The following is a 20,863-nucleotide window of genomic DNA, read 5'->3' as shown; positions in this document are numbered from 1 at the left end:
ACTGGTGTCCCGTCCAGGGTGTAGTCCCGCCTTGCGCCCTGTGTCTGCCGGGTTAGGTTCCGGCTCAACTCAACCCTGTAAAAGATTAAGTGGTTAATGATAATGGATGAATGCATTTTCAGATGTTATTTGAAAGTGTTGACAGAATACATACCAGGATACTGTAGCTTGTACAATGTTATCTTTGGAAGCTTACAAATTACTCAGAGGAACATGTGCCGTAGTAACGTTAAGTCAAGCACAGTTGTACCCACCTGGTGGACAGATGGAACACTGCAGCAGACATACAAAACAGAACTGCAGTGTGTGTTTACAAAGATGACTTGAGAAACATTTTAAACAACCTTATAACTGTTCTGATTAACAATACATTCATAGTGTTCCCTTGCTTTGTACTTTGATTTACTACATACAGTACTAGGTGGCTAAAAAAAATTAAGAGTTGTTTACATCTTTAAAAAAATAAGAGCTTCTTAAAGAACTGAGTAAACGGTCCATGAGGAAATGGACAGCAGACTGCTTACACATAATGTCCTAGATGTCTCTTCCAAAAGGTTGGAAAACATTGGAAGAGATTAAATTAGATAGATTCCTTAAAACTCTTCCAGTCCCATCCTGTTTGTCTAAATAAATGTACGGTAGGAGAGTCTCACAGAGTTCAAAGGTCAGTTTCCTTCCTCCGCTGCTGAACCTGTTATCTCCTTCCATCCCGAGAATCTGCTGAATCCTCTGAAACTCTCAGAATGTGTCTCTGCATCCCCTCTAACTGGTACTCTCCCATCCTCAGTTGATGATGTGGTGACTCTCTACAACTCTACCCTTACTCATATCATCGACACTGTTGCCTCGCTTACAACCAGTACCGTCAAGACCAAAACTGTCCACCCTCGAACTTCGACTGCCCCAAGCTTGAGCACAAGTGGAGGTCGTCTGGACTAATGGTTCAGAGAGATATCTGGACCGACCATCTCAGTAGCTACATGCATGTGCTCATCGCTGCCAGGGTGAAGTACTTCTCTGAAATCATAACTATGGGACATGGTAAACCCAATGTTCTCTTTAAAACCACTGCTCAAATCCTATACCCAGCCACCGATCCAACTCCTATCTATCCTCCTCTCTCACCTGATGATTTCTCATCTTTCTTTCAGAACAAAATTGACAACATCTATTCTACACTCTCCTGCCACAAACCTAGTTTACTACTTGATCATCTTGACTTGCCCTCGGGTCCTCCTCCTGCTCTCTACTCTCTCTATTGCTGATGTCTCCGGCTTACTGCTGAAATTAACTACTGCCACGTGCCCCCTGGACCCCTGACCGACTAACCTTGTCCATCTCTGTGCTTTTGATCTTGCTCCTTCCATTATGCACACTCTCAACTTGTTCCTGGACTCAGGCTCTGTTACTGCTGCCCCTAAGCTTGCCCGAGTTACACTGGTACTCTTAAAACCCTCCTTCAACCCAGCTGACTTATTCACTTTCCGTCCCACCTCCAATCCCCATTTTCGCTCCAAAACTCTTGAAAGGGCTGTAGCCAGTCAGCTGATGAAACATCTCAAGTTAAGCAATCAGCTTGAATCTATATAGTCTGGCTTCTGGCCTCATTACACTACTGAAACTGCTCTTCTCCGGATTGTGAATGATCTCCTGCTCAATGCTGATGCTGGTGCTCCCTCTGTGCCTGTCCTCCTTGACCTAACAGCCGCTTTTGACACCATAGATCATGGCATTCTTCTTGATCGCCTTTAGAGGTATGCTGGGATCTCTGGAACCCTTCCTTCTAGTAGGACCTAAAACTCAATTTAAGAATCTTAATCTAGCTGCCCTGAACCTCGGAAATGGTCTGCTGCTGCCTTCCCCCACAGTACGAAGGCTTGGTGTACTTCTTGACAAGAACCTCTCCTTTGATGCCCACATCTCCGCCGTGGTCAAATCTTCCTTCCACCATCTTCGAAACATCTCCAAAGTCCGTCCCTACCTTTCCCTTGTGCGTGCGGAGTTACTTTGTCATGCATTTGTCTCCTCTCGACTCGATTACTGCAACTCTCTTTATGGTGGTCTCCCAGCATGCACCATAAACCGACTACAGCTATTTCAGAATGAAGATGCTTGTTCAGGTCTGCCACTTCTCAGGGCTTAAAACAGCTCAAAGACAAGTGCAGGCAGAATTAGATAAAAATGAAACAACTCATTACTGAAGCAGCATAACCCATAGCTCTTTCGTAAAATAGTAAGGGAATTGTAAAAATAAATTAAATTTTTAAAGCCCTGTCTAAACTGGTTTACAAATATTTGTGCTGTAGTCTGTAAAGGTGGAGCCTGTGATTGTTCAGTTACTTTATACTTTGCCAAATGACCAGCAAGTCAGTTTGGCACCTTAGGTGATCTGAAGTTGTCTAGTTGTTGCATGTAGTATTGCTTTCAGTCTGAAAAAGGGAGGAAGCCGAGCTACATAGCCCAGACACTGACAAGAATTTCAAATCTCAAGCTGCTCCAGTCCCTGAAAAATGAAAAACTACAACCCACATGGTGCAGGAAAAATAAAGAACATAAGTAGAGTAAACTACAAAAATACAGTTGCTGCAAGATATTTGTTTAATTAAAACACTTTCTTTAGGGAATACCATGGCACTGTTGGGTACTTACTGACACACTTGTGTTTCATCCTCACCAAACCTCCTTCAGCAATTCCAAGCAGGTAGAGACATCTAGTGGCTAAATGTAATTTGGCAGTATTGAGGTTACACAGAATGAGAAAGTGGGGTTGATTATTAGATTATGCAGCATGCTAGTGAGAATATACTTCTGGAGTTTACAACAATGAGAGGATCATATTGCAGAATTCAAGTCTCGTATACTAACTTGAATATTTATATATAATATATAATATATATATATATATACATAATATATATATATATATATATATATATATATATATATATATATATATATTAACCACTTGTAGTAAAGTGTTTGTTTTGGTGTTATATGTCAGGTAAACAGCTTAGCTGTCCTGCACGTTGTACAGGGGCCTCATGTGTGTAGTGAGTGCTCAATGAGAGCTAGGTTTTTTTGTTTTTGTTTGTGTTTTGAATAAAAGTGTGCAGAAGCACTAAAATCAAAGTCTTCATCTCTGGGTCATGTTTTTAAAGGGGCACAAACACAAAGCTACGGCCAGCTTTATCATATGTATATATAGGATTAGAAACTAACGACATTGTGCTATATATATTGATATACAGAAGAGTGGAGAAAAAATAAAGATGAAAGTTCAAGCTGTTTTGTGTAAAGAAATACAGTTACTTGATGTGGAAGGGGAATGATGTTGTTCTTTAGCTTTGGTTAAGTCAGGTTTCTTTAATGGAGTACATTAAGCTTAATGGCCAAATATTTATCTTTTTTTTTTTCAGATACAGATTATCTGAGCGGTTATCTTTCAATTGCATGGGTTTGGTAATGTGCATAATCCCTGGTCCTCGCTTTCAGGTTTATTTTAAATATGATTTACCTACATACAAAAGGGGCAAAACAAACGGATGATAAGCAAAAGGTAATCCTAGTGATAAAGGGTTGTTATTGGAAGCACAATTTTTAAAACTGTAGGAGTAATTGATGCATGCTTTGGATACTTTAATTTTCAAGCTATTAGTCTTAAGGTAAATATGATTAAGTATAAATATAATAGATTAAAAGTTAAAACCATCAAAATGACTACCATGATGGTTCTAGTGTTAATTCTCTGGGTGTGGTATTCATGAGTCCAGTTATTTGCCCAGTTCTGAGTTATGAGATCTCCTTTCTCTCAAACTGTTAGATTGACCTTGATCCACAGAGTCCTGACTGGTACTCAAACTATTTACTTCCAGTGATACCACAATTTTGTCCTTTTCATTTGACCCAAGTGAAGTAGGGCAATAAGTTGGCTACATGCACAACAGCAAGATCTTGACCTTCTAGGAGATTTGTCAGTGTAGTTTACATCAGACTTACATCATTGTACTATCCTGTAGGGTTCATCATATACCAGAGCAAACTTTGCTGTGAAAGTTTCGATATGGATCAGATCAATAACTCTTAAATTGAAGTTCCTTATCTTTTGATTATAGTGAAGTTTCTGAGTTGCGTGACTACTCCCTAAGACCTTTCTAGCATGGTCATACGTGGCCTTCTTTAGTCAGTCATCAAACCCTGAGGTGTGCAGTGAGGGCTGCATTACCACATTTAGTGGTGCTAGTATATCTCTACCGTAGAGAAGAAAAGCTGGAGTTTCTCCAGTGCTGGAGTGTGAATGCTATTTGCTAAGGCTCTGACACTGGTTTCTGTTGACCCGTTCTGTTTGATTCGTTTGGGGGTGGTATGCAGTGGTGAGGCATTGTTCCATACCCAAAATCCTCAGAAGTTTCAAACAAGCTGCTGATGAATGGGGTTCCTTTGTCAGATAGTAGAAACCTTGGAGCTCCATATCTATAGAAGATTTCCTTAACAAACATTTATGCAGCTGTTTGAGCTGTTGCTGTTTTAACAGGAAATATCTCCACCCATTTAGTGGTATACCTGGCCAGAACACCACTTGGCTGCAGTCTTAAGTGTTTCTGTAACTCCTAGGTGACCTCACAGTGGATGATTGCAATAAAGGTGGTTCTACACTGGAAGCGAGTGATGCAAGCGATTCAAGAGAATAATTTAGAAGTGACTGGAATCTAGGGGTGTGTCTACACCGACTGAGAACGATGCAAGCGGCCAACCTGGGTGAAACAAGTGAATCCACAGGAACAGAAATGTGTTGCGAGCAACTAGAGTGAAATGACCAATCAGTAGCAAAGTCAGTTCCCAACCCACTCACAAAACCACATCCAGGATCAGCTTCAACCCTATTTCCAGGCATAGCCTCAGGGTCAGTCCCAACCTCTGACCCAAGGATAAGCCCTACCTGCAACGGCTTTAAAGCAGTACGGACTGTGGGAGAGGGTGGACGAGAAGGGAAAATTATGTAAATAGTTGTTTGTAAATGTACTGTTTTGTGGTCGCCGGGGGTGTTTTGTGTTGTATTCCTGCAAGCTTAATTGCATGTGTTTTATCTTTTTACACATTCAGAGGGACCTCTCTATCTCCTGGGGGTGTGGCGACTTCATCTGCCATTTGTCTGTTTCCTAGGTGTGTGGCGACTTCGCTCTCTCCTTAGTGTGTGTTTGCGTCCCTTGCTTGTTTGTTTTGTAGCCTATGTGCTGCAAGTGAATGAGCTGTCTCTGCGTTGTGTGGGATTGGGTGGGAGAAGGGATAAGGACAGGATCATGTGTCAGTTTCTGATAAAATAATCACTTTTGATGTAGATACAAAATTTGCTGACATTGTTCTAGTCGCTCACCCCTCTCTCATTGCCCACTTCCAGTGTACTTCCACTTTAATGCCACAGCAGGGTGTCTAGCAAAGCTTGAGGCACATAGACTTTGTACTGGCGGATTGCGTTATTCAAGAATAGCCTTCTTCATCTATGTAATACAACACTCCAATAAGAACACAGAATTTAGGATAATTACTGTCAGCTTTCACATTTACTGAGGATACAAAGTCTGTTATAATGGGTCCAAAAACTGCAAGGATCTAATCTGTTATATTCCAAAACAAGAAGTCTGTGGGTTGAAACTATGATGTAGGACATATTCCCTGAATATGATAATAAATGAACGTGTGTCAATGATATAACTGGACTAATAAATGATGCTGTGTCTTAGAAAAAAGCAAGCTGCTGTGTCTTAGAAAAAAGAGCAAACTGTTGTGTCTTATGAAAAAGGGCCCCTTGGTTCCTGGCAGGAATATTGAACTGAAGATGACCAGGGCTAGGAGGGGGGCATCTGGACTTGATGAGGCTGAAAGGACAGTGAAGAGACTGTAAAACTGCAAACACATGCGGTTTGGTGCAATGAAGACATAATGTATAGATGTCAACAAGTCCCAACTGCAACAACAAGCTGCTGGACTAAAGTAAGCAGACAAAGGACAAAACTCAAAGATTTGTGAGTTAAAAAGGCAAGATACACAAATGATCTCATGAAAGTTACAACTCAGCAGAGGAAAAAGACTATAAAAATCAAAGTGAATTTGAACATTTTGCACTCCACATCGAATGCTAAGCACAGCTGCAACTCCGGGACTCTGCCTAAACGGAACCAAGACTGGACTCTGCCTGAGAACGGATCCAAGACGAGGAAGCAACCTGCAAGAGAGTCAACAACCACAAGCAATGAGACTGAGGCCTGGCTAGAAGACTGTCGTACACCTAAAACCACAGTATCCAAAAGAAACTGTGGCCTTGTACCGGACAGATGGGCGCTGCTGTGGATCCTATACCGAAGACTGAAGACTTTGTTGTAGCTGTTTGTTGATTCTATCATGAATTGAAAGCTTTGTTGCCAAGTTTGATCCAAAGTGGGATTGAAGACTTTGTTGCGGAGAGAAGAGTTTTGTACTGGACACTTCAACAGATTGAGTTACCAAGCCAGCAGACCAAAAGTTATGATTCAAGGAACCATTGAGTATAATTCCAGTTGCATTTTCCTTTTATGGAACTCAATTAATTGTAACAAATTCACATAGAATTGAACTGTTAATGATTTAGTTTGCACACTTTGCGTGTGAAATAACTTTTTGTGAAACTTGATGAAGTAACTGAAAGTAATTTTCCTCACTGTTGTATGAAGAACTTATTTAAAAGTAAACTTGCCATATACTTAATCTATATACCGTTAATAAACTTAATGTGATATATTCTTAAGATTGTCTACATTATCTCAGGTCTACTCTGTGCTTGGATGTGGGCCTGTGTGTGAGTGACTAGCTACCTCACAGCCTGTTTGCTGTTGGCTGCTGCTGATGTGTCAGGAGACAGGCGGTGTCATATTTCAGTTGCCTGCTAGTCAAGCATGAATGTAGTGAGAGCTTTGCAATTGTGTTTGTGCTTAGAGACCAAGAGATTTACTTTTATGACTTTTCTGATTTCTGTTTATTTGTGTACTTAATAAAATTTATTAACCCGTCCTTGTGTCTGTGCATGAATGTGTGTTCATAGAAAATCCTTGATCTTTGGAACACATCAATTTAAATATTGTTGGTAAAAGAACTAATCAACCCAGATAAACATTAAATTATCAATTATTAAATTGTTCCTACAATATCAAGGCATGATCTGGCAGAATATCAGTGGGTTCATTAGCCACTGCAGTGCATGGTGGTCTGTTACCACAATGAAGACTGTCCCTTCAAGGCATGACATGCTCTACTGACCAGATCACTGTCAAACACTCATTTTCTGAAGGGGAGTATGATTGTTCAGCTTAATGTCAAGTCCTGCAAGTATATGCGATTAGGGTGTCCTTTGCTTTGCTTGGCTGTCCTGTTGCATTAGGTAGCATTAGTACTGGAGCAGAAGTGAGATTGTCTTTAAGCTGTTGGAAGGCTGATGTGCGTTGCTCATCTCATATGAAGGCAGTATCATGATGAGTGAGGACGTTCAAGGGATCTGCCATTATAGCATAGTTTTTAATGAATTTCCTATAGTATCCACTGGAACTGTCTCACTTGATTTACACTGGTTGGCTGTGGGAAATCTGAAACCACTTTACTCTTTCCTGGGTCCTCTCCATTCCTCCTCTACTGGTCAACTGGCCATGCCTTCCCTCCACTCTCCGTCCTCGTGTGCCTGCTCCTTCTCTTCCCTAGCCCCTCTGTGGTGGAGCCAGCTACAAGAGAACTTCTCCATCTCTTACTGCCTTCCACCGCCTCCTCAAGACCCACGTTATGCACCACATTACTGGATCCAGTCATCCAATCCACTATCCTTACATAATTGCACTACTAATGTGTAATTGATATAACTTGTTATAATCCTAACTTGTTGCATCCAAGTGCATATTGTATTTTAGTAGTACTGTTTACACTTATAAACTAATACTGTATTTATTAAGTTAGCATTGTAACGCAGTACTGCCCTGTAACACGTATAAATCGACTTGGATAAAAGCATCGGAAAAATTAATTTAATAATGATCGTAGTAATGCCCTCAGGTGTCACTACCCGAAATGCCAGTTATTTGTGGCAAAATTGACACTTGGCAAGTTTCGTAGTTAGTCCTGCTTCCAAAAGTCTTATAAACACTTTTCAAAGATGTTGCAGATGCCGTTCAAACGTTGGTGAAACTATAACTATGTCTTCCAAGTACCTAAACACAACACCATTGCTGTGAATAGAAATAGCCCTCTATGGGAAATTAAGGCAGTTTTGGTCTTGATTATTCTGTTGACCCCTGGGCTTCTGTAAGGGGGCGCCCGATCACCCCACGGCCTACCCCCTAAACCTAGTATCCCATTAGTCCCTTGTTGGGGCTACTCTCCAGAGGATGGCCCTGGCACCAGTACAAGCCCTGGGCTTACTGCTGGTGTCGCTTGCAAGGTGTCCTCCAGCAGAGGTGTTTGAGAGAGGTACTCCAGCTGTGGCGCTAGCAACATCACTGGGCCCTGTGGCAGTGGCACTGACAGCAGTGCAGGGCACTTAGGCAGTAGCACTATTGGCAGGTCCAGACACATAGATGCTGGACCCTCTGGATGCTTGGATGGTAGGGGTGCTGGCGGTAGTATGCCTGGCTTCTGTCGCACCCCCCTCAGCATCATGTGCAGGGGCTGCTGACAGCGGCACTGTAGCTCCACTTCCCTTACTGCTGGCAGCTCCCACTGGCTGTCAGGACAGTGGCTTCTCCCTCTTTGGCATGCAGGACGGCAGAAGTTCTTCCTTCTCTGATATGTGGGCAAGCAGCTCCTACCTCTGCTGAGGGTTAAATACAATTTGCCCTTATCCCCCCTACACAAAAATAAAACAACATTTTTGAGGGGCTTTGATCCCTACTCCTCCACCAGGAGAACCCCCCAGGAATATTGACAGCAACGGTAGCATCTCTGGACACGGCAGTGGCTCCTCCCACTCTGTGTCCATGTCCCTTTCCCGTTTCAGGCAGTTGGTCTCCTTATGCCCATCGAACAGGCAAATGGAGCACCACAGTGTATCCTCCTGGGCCAACCTGAACTGCTCCATCTCTCAGCTCTCTCTCTATAGATCCCACTTTGGTCATGGCATCCAAGGCCCCCTTTAGAACAGGGTACTGCCCTTGGATCCCTTTAATCTGGACCCTAGGCAGCAAGTGAACAAAGTCTTGGCGGATTTTGGAGTGGGTTCTACTAGGTATTTTCTGTCCTCCATCTTTACCCACTGGAAGGTGTTGGGCTCTAAAAGCTATATCTCTGCTACCTCCATGTCTCTCTCAGGCAGGTGGTCTTGCCCTGCCTCAGCAGGACTCAACGGATCCCACCATAACACCAAGTGTAATAGGGGTGTTCTGTTACTGTCTGGGTATCTACTGAGAAACAAGAGAGACACAGAGGGTTTGACGTTGAAATGCTTCACAGGTCCCAGGTTTTATTAATCAAACTGGCAGTTGCAGTAGTAGGTGGCAGCCACTAGGGTACTAGCAATAGTAGCCCTAGTGCGGAAGGAAATATACAAACATGTGCATCAAAAGTCAAAACAAAACAGCTAGGAAATAAAATGTGGCCAAGCTTGGGCTGTGCGCTACTTCCACTACACAGGGAGGTCCCGCACCAGGAACCTTCTTCCAAACTTAATAAACTGTGGTGGCATTAAAATCCCCTAAATTAATCCCTACATAAACGTTTTTACACAAATGTTATTTTTAAACCAAACAAAACATATTTGCTTTATAAACCACCACCATGAATACACTATTTACAGGAGCTGACCTCTGCCCTGCCACACTGTTCTATTCCAGTGTTATTCCTGTATCATGTTTGCTACTCATTTCAAAATCCAAACTATCAAAATCATATTCTACCTCAGAGGGCTATGTTGTCTCCACCAGGTTGCATGTGCAAGTAGAAAGGCTTTATTTTCTGCATTTTAATATATTTTAATCAATGAATACTTTCTCTTTGCAAGTTGTAAAAAATCTTATGTATTGTTCAGTCACTTTAAATGTAATATTTGTTTATTAAATTGCTAAACTGCTCTGTTCATGTTAGAAAAGCAGAAAGGCACCATGACAGGGTAGCTACACAGTCAAGCTGTTACCGGCAGGAAGAGAAACTCAGAAACAAGAAGCTAGAGTGAAGTACTATCACGAACGTTTATTTACAGGCAGTACTAGACAAAAATACATTAACAAAAAGGACCAAAGGGCTAAAACAAAAGATCTACACAACTCGGACATAGCACAGCAACATGTAACTTCATCCTTTTTATACACCTGTGACTGGAGCCTAATTAATCATCATTTATTCAGTCTCTGGCTCCAGCCACATTTTCACACAATTTCCGGCAGAGAGGAATTTAACCCCCTCCCTGCCAACCCAATATTACCCCCACACACACAAAGTTTGCCCCGGCTGGGCTTTCTCCCTGCCACGGGCACTTATCCTACTGTTGCTTTTCCCGCTGTTGTTGTCTTTCATGTCCCATTTGGTAGGGCAGTCTGCTGATAGTTTTGGGGAGCACTGGCCCTGAAAATTAAGTTTGCTTAGAATGGGGTACGTAAGTTATGAGATACCCTCTTCTAGTCCAAGCAGTGTGTAGCACTGCAATTCTGAAGTGATGTCCCTTTTAATTTGTTTGGCTTTAAATACACATTCCTTTGCAGGCTCTAAAGTCTTTTGAAATGCTGCCGTTAGCTAAAATCTTAACTTGTGAAACAGAAACAACAAAAAAATCTTAGGCCTCTGGTTGTCAATCATCCTTGGAGATTTCACACGCCTTCAGCCAATAACAATGGAGCATGCACCCACAATGTATCTTCGCCATTGGGAAGTGGGGTTAGACATCAGTTTCCTATAAGCCCAAACCTAAAGGTTCAGAGCTAGGATATACATAAGTGATCATTACACAGTCATGAAACATTTAGAAAAGCTAGTAAAGACAAGGCCAAATCGATCTGGACTTGAAGCACCTGCAAGAATCTGAAGTAGTTTCACCGGACACTGCAGTCGGATTGATCTTCAGTTTAACCTGGCACAATGTGAGCATGAGTGTGTCTGCCAACTGACAAAAACATGTTTTGAGATCCGAAAGGATGAAAACGGACTTGAAGATGTGTGCCTCGCATATGAGAAGGACACAAAAAAAACTATTAAAACGTGACTGATTCGGACAGCACGGAGCTCCTCAAACTCCTTCCTCAGTTTCATTTTAAACTCTACTTCGACCAGCTACATCAGTCATGTAGACTTTTGAGAAGCCACTTTTTCATTATTGAATAGAAATTAAAGTTTATGTCCTTTGGGACTATATAACGGCTGGTGTATACACAATAAAAGTTTTTTTTTTTTTAATTTGCAAAATTTTTAAATTATTTTTCTTCCCTCATAATTATAATGAACTTTGAAATCACTGTTTCATAAGCGGTATAAACCGCTACAAGTCTTGTGGTTCCCATGAAATATACGCATGCCTGGATGGTTAAAGTGTGCTTATATCTCATGGGATCTGCATGGCCTGTCGTGGTTTATGCCTTAACACAGGTAAGCCCTTATATTGTAGATGGATGAATTTGTTTAACAAATTATGCTGTATAGTGTATAATTGTTCATATTTTTAACTCATGAATATAAATCTATGATATCAACTTTATTTGTACTATACTACATACAGTGGAGGTATAGCTGTGACTAGAGAAGTTATCAAGAAATAACTTGATTGAATTAGTTGTAACATAATGTAGACTTCCTTTGTATAAAATGTTATGGTATATGATATATTGCAAAGGAACATATAGTTTTCAGTTTCGTAATGAACATTTCCACTTATTCTGTTTAGCCATATTCCTGTTGACTGAGACGCACCATGAGCCAGATTGCATGAAGAAACAATTGCTCTAATCAATATTTGGGCCAACTATACAATCCAGTGAACATTGGATGGAAGTGTCCAAACAAACACGCCATCTTGAAAGCCTGAACAGATATAAGGGGGGTCATGTGAATGTTGCTGCTTCCGGGCCACTGCGTACACACATTGTGTACTTGCTTCTCTCACCCTTGTCGACCCTGCTTCTTCACAAAGCAATGTGAAATCACATAGCTGACCCGCATGACACTGGGTCGCGACCCGGGTAGAGCATGACAGTGTGATAGGGGCTTGAGAAATAACTTGCTTAAATTAGACCCAGTTGTAACATAATGTGGACTTCTTTTCTAAAACAATCTTATGGTAAATGATATACTGCACATCTAAAAGAACATATCTTGCAGGAAAATATGTTACTACAAGTGAATTTTTTTTTTCTTTTGGTATTCAAAATGCAATGCAAAGTGATATTTCAAATTCAATATCAGTTTGGGTTTATTGCTGCAAATTCCATATAAATACGAGCTGGGTGTATTCAAGTATATATATCTGGGTGTATTCATATATATATATATATATATATATATATATATATATATATATATATATACAGAAGAGTGGAGAAAGAATAAGGATGAAAGTTCAAGTTGTTTCGTGTACAGAAATACAGTTACATGAAGATGTGGAAGGGGAATGATGTTGTTTAGCTTTGCTTTCTTTAATGGAGTACATTAAGCTTAAAGGCCAAATGTTTACAGATTTTTCAGATAGAGATTATTTAAGCGGTTATCTTTCAATTGCACAGACTTGGTAATGTGCATAATCCCTGGTCCACAGTTTCAGTTTTTTTTTAAATATGGTTTACCTACATACACAGGAGGCAAAACAAGCAGTTGAAAAAGAAAAAGTAAACAGTTTTGAAGGGTTCTTATCAGAAGCACAATCTTGAAAACTGACAAGTAACTTGATGCTTGTTTTGGCTACTTGATTTTTCAAATTATTAGTCAAGGTAAATATTGTAACGACTCAGGCATTTGCGCTGCAAAAAGGACTTGTTGACTGTCCTGTTTGTTGTCACTTGTATTTGTTTCATGTTGTACTGTTTTGCTGTGCCATGCCACAAGTTAACAAGGGGAGGGGGGAGTGTTGGTTGCCTGTCTGTCTGTCCGGGCTCACCAATCCTGGACATGCATTTGCGCTGCATTTGCAAAATCAAAAATAAACACTTGAAATGTTAGCTTGCGTAGTTCAGGAGGCGTGCAGCAGGGGGCTTCCAATTTCCTGCCAATTAGTACCTATTTTCTATTTAAGCCCTGATCACTTGCACCTTTGCTGTCTAGCGTTTCGTTTTGAATCCTGACTGGTAGCAGTACGCGTTACTCTGCTTAAAAAATAATAAAAAATATATATATATATATATTTTTTTTTTTCCCCTTTTTCTACGAAGATCAGCTTCAAATATATACTTATTCGCAAGCTTACCTGCTTTCAAATGTAAAAGCCTTCTGCCCACGCTGTTTATTCGGACTCGGACGACTTCCTACCTCCGACTCCTCCACCGATCCATCTCTGTTCGACCTCCCGTCCCTCCTCTTCCCGGCTTCTGACTGCACCAGCCAGCCCACCTTGCTTCCACCCAGCCTTCAGCCAGGCAATTGCATCGCTCCAAGCGGGGTTCTGCCAGCCAGCCCCAGCCGCAGCTTCATTATAAAGATTGGACAACACTTAAACTGCTGAAAGTTCTCTTCCAGAAGGCTATCCCTATCCCCGTCGGCGGAGACTGTATCCAAGTTCCGTCATCTGGTCCCAATTGCTTACTCAGCCCCTCTCCAATCCCTTCAGTTTCATCAGCTGTTACTAGACTGAACCCTACCATCAGCAACCTTCTACAATCCGCCCGACATGTCTGCAGCCCTCGCCCCTTCTTCAAGAGCTTCTTATTCTACAGCCTGGTCAGCATTCCTAACCTTCTGTGCTCATAATCACATCTACCCTATTCCTTTTAATCAAGACTGGATCTTGGCCTTCATCGTCCATGCTAAGGAATCCCTGCATATCTCCCCAGCTTCCTTTAAATCTTACATTTCAGGAATACAATATCACTACCGCATCATGTCTGTGCCTTCTCCCTCCATCCTCTCCTTTCCAGCAGTTCGTCTGACCCTCCGCGGAATCCTCAAAAGCTTCCCCCCTGCCGTTCCTTCACGCCTGCCTATATCAACAGACATTCCCCATTCACTCATCTCTACTCTTCGGAAAGGCTGCTTCTCCCCCTACGAGGATCTACTCATGGAGACAATCTGCCTCACAGCTTTCTTCGGCTTTCTCAGAAGCTCCAAATTCACAGTTCCCTTAGCTTCTTGCTTCCCCTCGGTGGGTATTCGTTTATGTGACTTCTCTTCTATTTCCAACTCCTATTTCCTTATTCGGCTGCGCACTTTAAAGACAGAACAACTGCGGCGCGGTCAGTTCATTCAGCTTTCAAGGACCAAGTCTGCTATCTGCCCTTTTTCAGCTATGTCAAGATATCTCTCATGCAGGAAACCCTGCCCCCCCCGGACCCTCTATTCATCAATTCTTCCCGATCTATCGTCACTCGTCTCTGGTTCTCAACCCACCTCTCCACCCTCCTCTCCAGAGCAGGCCTCCCTCCTCAGCTTTATTCAACCTATTCATTCCGTATCGGTGCAGCCACCTCCGCTGCAAGGGCCAGAATCAATCAGAGCCTGATCAAGACCATGGGGCACGGTCCTCTTCTGCAGTGGATTCTTATGTTCATTCGTCTCCCTCTCACATAGTTATAGCCCATTCCAAAATTACTAGTATGCCTGAAGTGGGGGCTACCTGTCTGCCGGAGCCACTAGAGGTTTTCCCCTAATTAGCTTCAGGGTTTTTTTCCTCTCCACTGAGCAGCAGGTATGCACATAGTCATATCCTACTAAATTTACTAACCATCCTCCTGTTTGTCCCGTTTGTCCTTCTAGTCTTTTGTTTATGTTATGCGCTGGCATGTGCTCTCTTTTGTTTGCCTCACGGTGTGGGAGATTTGGTGAGGAGCCGGGGGTCCATCCTTTTGGGGGGCAAGTGATCATCACTTCCCCGACCTCAGGGTAGGCTTCAGCCTCCCTTGACCTTCAGGGGAGTTCTACCATGTGAGTCAGAGCTGACCCCCGGCCACATTCTGTTCTTTCGCAGCTCCTGCGCTTATCTTGCCTCACTCAAGGCTCTGTTCTATACTCTGTCTCTGTTCGGGACGTGGCTACTCGTGCTCGAGTCCCAACTAACCTCTATGCCTTGTTCTTATCTCAGGTCCCAGGCAGCGTGAAGTCTCAGCCAAATGGGGGTTTAACGAGCGCCCCTCTACAGAAGTCTACGACGCTGGGTACCTCTCCCTCTCTATCTCCTTTCATGTCCCGGTCTTCCGGGACCGTCTTCCTCTGAGGGCCGTCTCCCCGAGTCATAACCCTCATATATGTTTTCGGTTGCTGGGTCCTTCGCCCCTGGACTCGTGTCGGCATCGCCGCCCTCAGTCAGTGACCACCTTCTATCTTAGCTTCCATGTCCAGCTTCGCTGATCTGCTATGACTAGAGTGGACCAAGGTGAAAAGGTTTGTTTTATTTATTTTTATGTCCAGTGCCTGACGGTGAAACAAACAGTAAATAATAATGCTGGTAAGTAATACAGCGGTGTGTATTACTTACATTTATAATCCCTGGGCTGGTCCCGAAATAATAGTCCTATTATTGTATCCCTACATTAAACACAAAACACATACATTAGTCAGTTTAGTGTGTGAATTAGTGATTGTGGTACAATGCAGTTTACAGTGACACAAGTGAAGTGCTGTCCTGGGTTTGTGCTGGCCCCTGGCGTCTAGTGATTTACAAACACAGACACAAAAAAACAAACACTCACGAATATTCTGTAACAATATAGTTTCACTGTCCTTCTGGTTCTTACTCATTACAAACCAATGCGAAGGAAGAGATTACGATTCTCCGTCCCCCTTATACACTGTCACGCATGACCCCTTGGCAAACGAATGCAGCTGCCTTTTTCCAGACTGACCAACTTCCCGACCCGGGGAAAGAACTGTCAAGCCAGCCCGTCAAAAAAAAAAAAAACTCTGTCCTCACTTAGCGCCCTCACAGGTCGGGAGGAAGATTTACAACCAAGGTGCATTGTATTTCTGTCACACACACATTTGCAACTATCAACTAGCTACTGATTTACTGCTGCAGGGTAGCCCTTTCACTTAACGTACACAATTTCTGTCAAAACATTATATTTGCTATGTAATCCTAATATGAAAAAAACAGCTTTAGTTTCAAAACTAGATTTCTTCTTTTCATCAATACTTAATAGTCAATCAACATGACAATAAGAACACTGCTGTGAAGCTCACTCCAGCTGAGCTTCCACTGGATCATGATACATTTTATGAGAAGGCAGACAAATCTGTGGTTTCACAGACCCTAATTAGCATTGATTTTGGACTACTTCATATTAATTTAGGTAAATATTAAATATTCAGCATGTTTTAGCTTTGCTTAATTGTTCTTACTCATGTAACATTAACAGTGGAAAAAAGCAACCATGCGCTTGTTGCTAAGTATTTGCAATTAAAAATATCAGTTAACTAAAAACAATTGAAATTGATAGTGTTTTTACATTAACTGGAAAAAAAGCAATTGCGCTTGTTGCTAGTATTTGCAATAAATATATAGATTATAAAAAAATAATTGATATATTTGATAGTATTTATGATATATATATCTTCATATATATATATATATATATATATATTATATAATCATACTATTTGTCACATTAAATTTCAGTATTAAAATATACTTCATAAATTATAAATAATTTATTACACTTCAACATACAATGTTTTAATTCTTTCTAACTGCAGACTTTGACACAACCAAAACAACCCTTTATTTAATTTTAAACTTCGATAGATATTTCAAATGCCATATTAACATATTAACAACAACAAAACACATTCATTTTAAATTCTGTGCTGGAATCTGTTTAAAAAAAATATATATGTTTTTTTTTTTTCCATGACAACGGCTAGTTATGCAATATCTGCCCAGAAAATGTGTACAGTTGCATTTGATGCACCAGTACAGCGAATGATGGCCAGAAAAGCAGGCTGTCTTGCTGAGGTTAAACTTCCAAAACTTCTTTCTTTTATATGGATTTATTTGATTAGGGCTAAGGTTGGGAACCACTGGTCTATAGAGATGAAAAGAAATTAAATCAACCAGTTCCATTTTTAAAGACTTTTTGTGAATGGAAGAACTAATCATTCAACCAAAGTCGGAAAACAGCATCACAACAACACGTTGCTTTTCTGAATCCTCTACTCACACCTCATTTTGCAAATAGGCCCTATTTCTTACAGTCACAACCTATTGAATTGGCAGATATTCTGCTGCGCTGTAGAATACTCAGTGATTATTATTTCTGTTGCGTGGAAAGAAAAATGAAATTTTGAAATGGCATATTAAAGGATAGCTTTTGACATATTTGTTTGTTTCAAACATGTCAAAAGCTATCCTTTAAGTCTTAACCTGTAACATTTCTGAGCTGTAATAAGACATCTTAGCTTTCCACAAATAAGGACTGACACATTTCTGTGTCAGTTTACATTTCAAAACAGAAACAAAATTACAATCAGGACCCTTTCCTATCTACAAAAGCCAACTCTAACAAAAAAAAAAAAAACGTTCACAAGCCTTAACAAAGGACTAGTGGTCCGTGCGTTAGATCTCTCTGTTTCAAGAATGTGAATTAATAAAATAACTTTTAATGAAAAAAAGACCTGAAAAGCATTTAAACATTTGCACTTTGTGAAAACAGAAAGACACCCATATATATATATATATATATATATATATATATATATATATATATATATATAATATATATATATATATATATATATATTATATATAACTCAGATTTAACTGAATTCTAGAGAGCACATCCTTTAAGGCACTTCACCAGCCAGGTAGCTCATGAGGAAACTCCATTGTTGTATAAAATATCAGATATATATATAATATATAATCATATATATATATATATATATATATATATAATATATATGTAAATCAGTAACACATGGGGAGTAATAATAAGCATGCAAGACTTATGTCATTGCTTGTTTGCCATAGCTTTGTGAGCAAGTACTGCTGTTCCAAAACTACACCGTTAGCCGTTATGTTCCCAAGAATTGACCACTCGTGATTAGTTATTTTCTATAGCATTTTGGTTATTGCTATTCATTGTAATTAAAAAGTGATCCCTTTAATGCAATCATGCAATTGTTTACTAAGTCTGTACGTTACTTGCTTACATGTGTAACACTATAAATAACTGATGAAACAAAGCCTCTAGGAAATCATTTTGTAATTTTGTTCAATTTAGTATAATGGTTTTATTATAGTATATAAAAACTTTAAATTTACTAAATAAAAAAGGCAAGGTAAACTAAATAACTGAATGTATGGATGCTACATAAAACGGATAGTTAAGTCAGATAATTTCATGATACTGAATTAATAGGTTCTGTCCTCCAAAGCTTGTGCTGTCAGCCGGCCGCTTCTTTTTACACTGCAGACCAGGTGCACAGCCAGACTACATGGGTCGCTGGTGTGAGGTGAGCTGAGGACACCCTCTCCGACCTAAGCCCTCCCCACCTGGGTGGTGCTCGGCTAATTGTGCGCCACTCCTGGGGATCTCAGTCCACGGTTGGCAGTGGAATAGCCTGGACTCGAACCGGCAACATCCAGGCTATAGGGCACATCCTGCACTCCACGCAGAGTGCCTTTACCGGATGCGAAACTCAGGATCCCCCTTTATCAACATTTATTAAGGTAAATCATTATGTTATTGCAATCTAATGTACTAAATAAAGCGCATCATAATTGGAGAAAACATGCCAGTAAAACTTTGACATCAATACCCTGGGTTTTGACGTCGATAGACCTAGCAGCCGTAATTACTGTACAAGCAGTACAAAGCACAGAAAGAGAAAAAGAAAATGGTATCCGACAAAAAACTATTTTCAATTGAATAATTAAGGGTTTATAGTAGTAGTATATTTCATTTTGTCTCATGTATGCGTTGGTGAGATTTTATTTAATGCTTGCTGTGTTTTTTTCATTGTGTTGTAAAACATCATTGCAGCATATTATAAATCATTATAAACCATTGCCATTACAGATCATTAGAGACCACTACAGCCCATTAGAGACCATTACAGACAATCAAAAATGTTCTGATGCTTTCTAATGTTTTTTTCAGCAGTGCACTTATCTTCATAAACTGTAAAGTTAAAATCCAACTTCTTTTCACATCTCTGAACATTACAAGTGATTGAACCCTACAATTTAATTTCCACTTTATTTCTTGCCTCAAATTAAGTGAAGGAATTCTGTTTAAAATATGCTGAATATCTTGACCGTTGGGTCTAGATGGTTCCTGCATAGTTTCCAAATAAAACTTTTGTCTATTGGCGCACTACAGTGGGGGGTGTGAGGCAAAGGACGTACTGTCCCCCAACACGACCAACTCGGGACAGCGGTAGGGAGTGTAAAGTTTAGCAAACTATGAAATAAACAGTTTACTGATATAAAAAAAAAATCACTAATCACTCAGACTGCAATTTGGCCAATGCAGGGTCACATGATCAACAGTAGTTAGTTTTTCTGGTGTCACATGCTATACTCTGGTACGGGTTAGGGTTACCTAAGCCTGTCGTTGTTCTTAGTAGTTTGTCAGCACATATTGGAGGATAATAAAAAAACATCTGTAATCCTTCTAAGTACTCCTGTTACCTCTTTTTATTCCTATTATTTTATAATGTCACCTAAAATGTGTAGAGACTACATCAACCACTTTCTTATTTATATTTATATACAGTATAGCACTGGTTGTGGTAAGCCATACGAGAGTTGCAAATAGTTACAAAAGAAATTTAGCTGACTGAAGTCTTAGAAGGCTAGCTGCAGTATATCATTGTGTGTTTTGGTTAATGTAAGCTACAGTGAGGGAGTGTTTGTCTGGATATACTAGTACTGAATATTCTTTGTCAGCAGCCAGAATTTGCAGAAAGAAATATGCAGAGAAAAGTAGAAAAATTTCAACACAAACTGAAATACAAATGACAACCTAGAGGTCACCAAAGGAACTGTGTGAGCTTAGAGATCATGGGGTTTAGTGGCTGGTAAGAGCATGTGATCAGTTATCATATTGGTCAGAATATTATGTGCACTCTGTGTGTAACAGACATGACTGAGCTGTGTTGGTTTACATCTCTGTATAACATGCATCTCCTCTATAGTGCTCTATAAAAAAACATCATAGCATACTATATCAAACAATGTAACCACTTAGAATATAACATGCAGAAAACCTCCAAAAAGGTTGTCTTTTATATTCTAAACAATATGGTAATGTGGTTACCCATTAATCCAGGTTTTACTGTAGTTTACCATGTGACTTGATCATATACCAACCACATTTTTATAAGTGCCTTTCAGCAACCACTTTTTATTTGCTGGAGACTCCCAAGGTGAATCCCACCCATGCTACATTGAAAAGCCATTGCATGAGCATAGTTACATTTGACTTGAACCTGCACTACAGTGTCTCTACTGTTTTGTTGTACTGCATTGTAAACACTACAATGTGAGGTTGCAATTTTCTAACTGAGTTTGTATGTAGCTTTTGTCAATTCATATCAGCTTTCATTTCACAGATTCTTCTCTCTGACTAGGTACGATTAATACTGCCTGGAGTGTTTAACAGTTCTTCTGGCTTGTGAGATTCATAAACTGCAGGTGGCAGGAAACATTAAGTAGTAGCTTTTCAACAAACTGGAAGGCTTCAAACAGAAACAGGTTCAATAGCACCTCTAGAATAGGTGTGACTAGCTT

The sequence above is a fragment of the Polyodon spathula genome, chromosome 2 (genome assembly GCF_017654505.1).
Source record: "Polyodon spathula isolate WHYD16114869_AA chromosome 2, ASM1765450v1, whole genome shotgun sequence".
Classification (NCBI taxonomy): Eukaryota; Metazoa; Chordata; class Actinopteri; order Acipenseriformes; family Polyodontidae; genus Polyodon; species Polyodon spathula.
The sequence above is the reverse complement of the archived record's forward strand: the minus strand, read 5'-3'. Positions refer to the sequence as shown.